Raw genomic sequence first — 8,735 nt, forward strand, 5'->3', positions numbered from 1 at the left:
TGCAGCTCTCAGCGTGGTGGGGATGCTGTTCTCCCACAACCGCCGGGTTAACTCTGACTCCCTTCTTAATCCCAATGAAGAGAGAAGGAGAGGGAAACGAGAGAGAGAGAGAGAGAGAGAGAGAGAGAGAGAGAGCAGTGTGAGGGCACATCAAGGCCATTGCTGGTCTGTCTGCAGGGGTGGAAGTAACAAATTAGAAATACTATACTGTAATTGAGCAGCTTTTCCAAGTACTTGTATTTTTGAGTATTGTACTTCGCTACCTTTTTATAAACATCCGTTACAGAGTACCCTTTTGTAGGCTATCCATAATCGTAGATCGTGAGGGCACGGAAAGTTTGTAAGAGCCCCCCGAGCCAGAAAAAAAACTGCTCATCATTGTTTTGTCAGTGACCAATCAAATCAAATTTCACGCATTGCGCCAATACAGGCCAATCAGATAAAGCTGTGCATACAAACTGAACAATGACAGACAACGACAAAGCTAAAACATGTTTTTAGACATTTTTGCACATTTATTGAAACTGAAATACATTAACATAAGTACCCTGAGTCAATACTTTGTAGAAGCACCTGTTGCGGTGATTACAGCTGTGAGTCTTTTTGGGTAAGTCTCTAAGAGTTTTTCTCAACTGGATTGTACAATATCTGCCCATTATTCTTAAAGAAATTCTTCAAGCTCTGTCAAGTTGATTGTTAATCTTTTCTAGACAACCATTTTCCATGGATTTTAAAGCCAATTTAAGTCAAATATGTAACTAGGCCACTCAGGAACATTCAATGTTGTGATAAGGTGCGTCTCGGTGAAAGGTGTAGGAGTCAGGCGCAGGAGAGCAGGGATTTCTGAGAAGCGTGTTTAATATATAATTATATATACATAGTCCACCAATACAAAATTGGCACAGACGAAAATCCAAAAACTACGCTCTCGAAGGAACAGAAACTCGTGCCAACACATGGAGGAACAACCACAGTTCCGACACTACATACAAGTGCCTAAAAAGTGAAAACAATACAGAAACTCGTGCCAAACGCACGGAGGAACAAACTCAGTTCCGAAACTTAACTACACGTGCGTAATAACGAAAACAAGAAACATCAAAGATAATCGAGCGCAAATACACACAAGCTTAATCCTGCACGAAATAAGTAGGTAACAGGTGCCCTATATACACACAGAAATAAACGCAATTGAAACCAGGTGTGAAAAGGAACACAGACAAAACAACCAGAAAAGGAAAAAGGGATCGGTGGCGGCTAGTAAACCGGCGACGCCGAGCGCCGCCCGAACAGGGAGAGGAGTTATCTTCGGTAGAAGTCGTGACAAATGTTGTCTTGGTAAGCAACTCCAGTGTAGATTCGGCCTTGTTTTTTAGGTTATTGTCCTGCTGAAAGGTGAATTCATCTCTCAGTGTTTGTTGGAAAGCAGACTGAACCAGGTTTTCCTCTAAGATTTTGCCTGTGCGTATAGCTGTATATCTTTTATTTTTTATCCTAAAAACTCCCTAGTCCTTGTCGATGACAAGCATACCCATAACATGATGCAGCCACCACCATGCTTGAAAATATGAAGAATGGTACAAATTGATGTGTTGCTTTGGATTTTCTTTGTATTCAGGACAAAAAGTAAATTTCATTGCCACATTTTTTGCAGTATTACTTAGGGTACCTTGTTGCAAACAGGATTTTTATTCTGTACAGGCTTCCTTATTTTCACTCTGTCATTTAGGTTTTGTGGAGTAACTACAATGTTGTTGAGCCATCCTTAGTTTTATTATATCAGTTTCCATCCTCTGGAAGTTAGGAAGGATGCCTATAGTGACTGGGTGTATTGATACACCATCCAAAGTGTAGTTAATAACTTCACCATGCTCAAAGGGATATTCAGCATTTGCTTTTTTATTTTTACACATCTACCAATCGGTGCCCTTCTTTGCGAGGCAAATCTAATAAGCATAATAACTAAATCTGTCTGTTTATGCTAGAGATATCTGCATGGGCTTCGTCTCTCCACCTCATCCACCGATATCTGCGGTGAAAGGTGGCAAAGCTACAGCTGTGTTTGTCAGACCATAAGACATCCAGAAAATTGCCCACAAGCCTCACAAGACATGTCTGAAGGTCCCCGGTACCAGTTAAAAAAATGAATGTAAGTATACACTGAGTATACAAAAAATTAAGAACACCTGCTCTTTCCATGACATACACTGACCAGGTGAATCCAGGTGAAAGCTATGATCCCTTATTGGTGTCTTGTTAAATCCACTTCAATCATTGTAGATGAAGGGGAGGAGACAGGTTAAAGAAGGATTTTGAAGCCTTGAGACAATTTAGACATGGATTGTGTATGTGTGCCATTCAGAGGGTGAATGGACAAGACAAAAAAATGTAAGTGCATTTGAACTGGGTATGGTGGTAGGTGCCAGGCGCATCGGTTTGTGTCCAGAACTGCAACACTGCTGGGTTTTTCACGCTTAACAGTTTCCCTTGTTTATCAAGAATGGTCCACCACCCAAAGGAAATCCAGCCAATTTGACACAACTGTGGGAAGCATTGAAGTCAACATGGGCCAGCATCCCTATTGAACGCTTTCAACACTTTGTAGAGTCCATGCCCTGACGAATTCAGGCTGTTAAGAGGGCAAAGGTGGGTGCAACTCAACTCAATATAGTCTTCCTAATGTTTGGTTTACTCAGTATATATGGAAGTAGTTTAGTACCCCAAAAGAAGAGGTTAAATATGTCAATACCAATGTAAATAATTTCCTGATCTTTCTTATAGCTCTCAGATATAGGACAGATACGTCAAAACAAACATCCACTGAACCAATTTCAATCAAAATTGGCACAAGGTAGAAAATTATGATTATTTTAACATGACATATGTAAGGGTATATACTGTATGGGACCTAATGACTATGTTCAATCACTATGGCCTTGACCTTTAGTCAATATTACAGCAGCTCAAATGGCATTTTCTGAGATTTAAAAAAATGTATGTCAAGTTATTATTTATAAGGGTTGTCTTAAATATGGAAAATGATATGGCCTAGGACCCACTAAAACAGCATCACTACTCTGGACGGTTCTGACTTAGAATATGTGGACAACTACAAATACCTAGGTGTCTGTTTAGACTGTAAACTCTCCTTCCAGACTCACATCAAACATCTCCAATCCAAAGTTAAATCTAGAATTGGCTTCCTATTTCGCAACAAAGCATCCTTCACTCATGCTGCCAAACATACCCTCGTAAAACTGACCTGCTAGTTAAAGTCCCCCCTTATCTCAGCTTGCTGGTCACCAAAGCAGCACCCACCTGTAGCACGCGCTCCAGCAGGTACTGTATATCTCTCTGGTCACCCCCAAAACCAATTCCTCCTTTAGCCGCCTCTCCTTCCAGTTCTCTGCTGCCAATGACTGGAACGAACTACAAAAATCTCTGAAACTGGAAACACTTATCTCCCTCACTAGCTTTAAGCACCAGCTGTCAGAGCAGCTCACAGATTACTGCACCTGTACATAGCCCATCTATAATTTAGCCCAAACAACTACCTCATCCCCTACTCTATTTATTTATTTATTTTGCTACTTTGCACCCCATTATTTCTATTGCTACTTTGCACATTCTTCCACTGCAAATCTACCATTCCAGTGTTTTACTTGCTATTGTCACGCTCGCTATCCTCAAACTCCCTGTCATAAATCAACCAAGGCGCAGCGTGCATGTAGTTCCACATCTTGTAATTAAAGTGAAACCGAAACAATCAAAAAACAAACAGGTAAACAGCAAAGAACTTGACGCAACCGAGGTGCAAACAGACACGGAAAATAATTACCCACAAAACACAGGTGGGAAAAGGCTACCTAAGTATGGTTCTCAATCAGAGACAACGATAGACAGCTGCCTCTGATTGAGAACCACACCCGGCCAAACACATAGAAATAGAAAATCATAGAACATAGAACATAGACTGCCCACCCAAATCACACCCTGACCAAACCAAAATAGAGACATAAAACGCTCTCTACGGTCAGGGCGTGACAGCTATATTGTATTTATTTCGCCACCATGGCCTTTTTTTGCCTTTACCTCCCTTATCTCACCTCATTTGCTCACATTGTATATAGACTTATTTTTCTACTGCATTATTGACTGTATGTTTGTTTTACTCCATGTGTAACTCTGTGTTGTTGTATGTGTCGAACTGCTTTGCTTTATCTTGGCCAGGTCGCAATTGTAAATGAGAACTTCTCAACTTGCCTACCTGGTTAAATATAAATGAAAAAAAAAAAAATGAAAGAAAAACATTAAATCATTGGTAACCGTGAACACATTTCTGAGTTGAATAAGTGGTTATTAATCTCAGCATTTACAGAAGCTATTTCAAACATATTTGGCACAAATAAGCAGTGACATTGGACCGACAAAAAATATCTAAAGAATATGTACTTCCCAGATGGTTAAGGTCACAGTGACTGGAAATGTATATTCGATGTAATGACCTAGAGTCATTATATACAGTATGGCCTGACAATCACGTTGATTGAAAAATGACGTGTTAAAATAAACACACATCTGATCTATTATTGATGATCCTTATTTATTAATTCATGCAACAGTGTATCAACTCACCAAAAGTCCTGTGTACATCAAGTGTGTCAAAAATGTATGCTATGTTTAGTGCTTGACTTGGGCAGGAGTTCACTGGGGCTAAGTACTGGAACCTCAAATTTTCTACTGCTTGAGCTCCTGCACCTCTATAAAATATTACCTCAAAAGTATTGTGGAGCTGCTGCACATAAATAGTGAAAGTACCGGCACCCAAAATGACTACCAGTGCCTATTTCAGTCCAAGTCAAGCACTGACTATGTGAAATATTTGTTATAACATAAAGTTTTTGTAGACATGGTCCTGTGAACTAGCTAGCTAGATAAATTAGGATAACGTCAATCTAAAAGCCAGAGACTCACACCATACCCAAACCAGGTGCGCGCGTGTGCGTCCGCATGCGCCATCGTGCGTAAATTGATTTTGTCCCCCCACACCAAACGCGACCAGGACAAGCAGGTTGAAATATCAAAACAAACGCTGAACCAATTCTATTAATTTGGGGCCAGGTTGAAATGCATTAAACATTTATGGCAATTTAGCTAGCTAGCTTGCAGTTGCTAGCTAATTTGTCCTATTTAGCTAGCTTGCTATTGCAAGCTAATTTGTCCTGGGATATAAATGATCAGTTGTTATTTTACCTGAAATGCACAAGGTTCTCTACTCCGACAATTAATCCACACATAAAACTGTGAACCGAATTGTTTCTAGTCATCTCTCCTCCTTCCAGGCTTTTTCTTCTTTGGACTTTGTATGGCGAATGGCAACTAACTTTCATAAGGTGTATTACCACCACCGACCTCCGTTCATCTTTCAATCATCCACCCACGTGGGTATAACCAATGAGGAGATGGCACGTGGGCAAATGCTTCTTAAAGCCAATGAGGAGATGGGAGATGCAGGACTTGCAGCATGTTCTGCACAAACAAATAGAAGTAATTTCTATTTTAGCGCCTGGCAACGCAGACGCTCGTTGGCGCACGCGAGCAATGTGGGTGCAATGATTGAATAACATGTATGTGTACATTTATTTTGCTACGCTCACGCACGCGGCGTGAGCAGTGTGGTCAGCATGTAAGTAAGTCTAACTGTGCAAATAACTGTGAGTCTACACAATAGGTACAGCTAGACGTGGACTCATCTCAACACTAGATAACTTTTTAGGTCTGAGAACATCTGACAAATTCACTTCAGTTTCAGTATCTGAGAATAAGTATGGAAAGTCTGTGTTTGGGCTATTGTGAGGTCAGTGATGTGATAAAATAAGATGCCACATAAAGCAGAATTTTCAGAAATATTCAAAATATTTATGTTGTGTATTTGCTACGATACAGGTTTGGTCTACCTGAAGCATTATCTTGACATAATGACAGAGGACGAGAGAAAGCAACAGAGCCAGCATTCATCTGATGAAGAGGATTTCTTCTCATCACTAATGCCCAAAAGGTTACAAGGTACAGGATGGGTACCTTGCCTGTGTGTCAGACAAGATGGACTTGCTTCATTCCTTTCCATACATAAAGAAGCTGTCGCTCAAACTCAACACGGGCCTGCCTGCCTCTGCCGCCTGTGAGCAATAGGCACGATTCACTTTGAAAATCAGCGCCTGCTGAAACTGAACAGAAAGTTCAGAGAGACGTGAAGGCAGAGTAGAACTCTTTTGTTTTTGCTCAAGGAACACTACATAACCTAATGTACTCTGTACATCTAGTCTATATAGAGTTTATCAACCCCTTATCTATTCAGGGGGGGTTTGCTCATACATTTTTATTTCCATGATGTTTTGATGTTGCCTCCAAAGCTAATTTGACATCAAATCCTTTAGGATGCCCAGTGTGCCCTGGCACTCCCTATTTGGCCTTGTATGGGTGTGAGTGAATGAGTGAGTGAAGTGATAGTGATTGGGATTGGGTGATTCTTTTTTGTTTATGTACTTTATTTTGCTTTGAATGTTTGACAAGTCCTTAGTTTTTTTATATACAGCTGTGCCCTGTTGCAACTCAAACAATAAAGGAACTTACTTTATACTATACGTTCATCTCCACTCTTTTTCAATTTCCTGCAGATAATGTGTAACAATGCTCAGGTAACCTTAGCGAAATTAACTGTTTTTATTTTAAAAGTAACTGAATTACTTTTACTCTGAGTACTTTTTAATAAATGAGCTACTTTTTACTTTTACTTGAGTAGTTTTTTACACCAGCAGTTTTACTTCAACTTGAGTAAAATGTAACTAAAGTAACAGTACTTCTACTTGAGTAGGATATTTCAGTACTCTGTCTGTCTGTCTGTCTGTCTGTCTGTCTGTCTGTCTGTCTGTCTGTCTGTCTGTCTGTCTGTCTGTCTGTCTGTGTCTGTCGAAGTGCAGGGACAGGGAAAATGGCCTCTCTATTTCTTCTCCAGCAGTGGGATGTCATCGATAGTGGCTGTTAGCAGCGGAAGCTGGGGTCTCATGTTTGAGTGGCCACAGAGTGCGGTTGACTGAGGTGTTGAGAGGGGAGGTGTGGTGGCCAAACCCACAGGAGAGAAAGAGAGGGGTGGAAGAGAGAGAAAGAGGGGGGGTACAGAATGAGAGGGACCCATTCAATCTAGAACACCTGTGCCCTCTGATCACAGGAAATGTATGTGTGTATGTATCAGTCGTATCGTTTCTATAATCACAGAGACATAATAGGGGGTATTCTCCTTGATACCAAGAATTATGGACTTGCTGTACTGTTTCAAGTTTCAAAGTTGATTCACAATGTGCACAGGATGTGTGCAAAACAGTACAAAACAGTACAGTGCAATTCTTACCTTGAGAGCTCTTTCCCAACAATGCAGTGATAACAATAACATAGATAATAATATAAAATATTATAAAATACATAAATAAAACCACACAAGAACTACGATGTGAGTTCAATAAACACGAGTGTGCAAGTATATACAGGTCAGTGCCAGTATCTTATTCAATGTGCAGTGTTTATCACAATTGCTCTGAACATTTACGATAAACCACAGAACCTACCACAATCTCACAATTAACTGTTACCTACTGTAGATGTAAAGTAGCCCCCCATACCCATATAGATCTCCATCCTGGCCTGGCCTCCTCGTTGATCTTATCACTGGCCCACAAGGTCATCCCCCAGCCAGTCATGACACTCCAATTAAGGGGACTAATGGACAGAGCTAATTGGGAGGATTTATAACCTCCTTTTACTATGCTTTATGAGGAAGGCAAGTGGAGGGCATGACCATTTATAGGCCCTGGGCTCCATCCGGGATCACCGGGTGTTACTGTCCAACCTGCCACGCAGACCCAGGAAAAAGAGAGTCCTAACAGTAGTGACTGCAACTGCCATCTCTACAAAACGCTTCCATCAGCTTCTACCTCCCTCGTCCTTTTCTTTCTATAGTTTCCTACATAGACAGAGAGGAATAGAAAAAAAACTACATCTTACAGCAAAAAGAAACAAAATAAAGGGTGAGAAATAGAATGATTTACACAGAGAAAAAGAGACACATAAAGAGAAAGAAAGAGACCAGCAGAGAAAAAGAGAGAAGAGACAGAAGAGAGACAGTGAGACTGAGGGTGAGACAGAAGCAGAGACAGAGGTAGGCTCTACAGAGCAGGCAGGCAGGCAGGCCCCAGCCAGTAATGAGTGTGTGGTTATTGATTGTATTGTCAGGGTGGCTGACCAGGGTCCCGTGTGCTATGGGCCCCAGTCCATCTGTGGACAATGCAGTCAGTTACAGCTCACTGCCCCGTCTAATAAAGAACAGGCAGATTGATGACACGAGTATGGGTGAACTCTGCCTAACACTCACCAGCCCAGCACCCCTCAGCACTTTCAGCTGACCAAGGAGGGGTGAGAGGGTACTTTACTGCTCCCGTGTAGGAGCTGCTTGTCTAGGACTGAGGATCCATCCCATCGAGAGGATTTCTATGATGATAGCGTGATTATAGAGGGATTCTTTGTGTGATCTAGATTCTTCTTTTATTTATGCTGGGCTAGAAATCAATTTCATACCAACGTCATGCAACTCTGCTCACATACTGCTTTTATTGCCCATTTTAATTTACCATTTGGGCATTGCTGTTGCATCTGAGAATTTACATGAACCTGTTTCCCAAAAC

At 41.1% G+C, this 8,735-nt stretch overlaps 1 long non-coding RNA gene across 1 annotated transcript; it reads left to right on the top strand.

Annotated features, from left to right (window-relative positions):
• The first annotated feature begins 467 nt into the window (after window positions 1-467).
• On the top strand, window positions 468-6,637 carry LOC139584082 (uncharacterized). Its single transcript, XR_011676693.1, has 3 exons — window positions 468-607; window positions 1,986-2,149; window positions 5,947-6,637. It is a non-coding gene; the product is annotated as an uncharacterized lncRNA (long non-coding RNA).
• The last annotated feature ends 2,098 nt before the right edge of the window (window positions 6,638-8,735 follow it).

This window comes from Salvelinus alpinus, chromosome 9, assembly GCF_045679555.1.
Source record: "Salvelinus alpinus chromosome 9, SLU_Salpinus.1, whole genome shotgun sequence".
Lineage (NCBI taxonomy): Eukaryota > Metazoa > Chordata > Actinopteri > Salmoniformes > Salmonidae > Salvelinus > Salvelinus alpinus.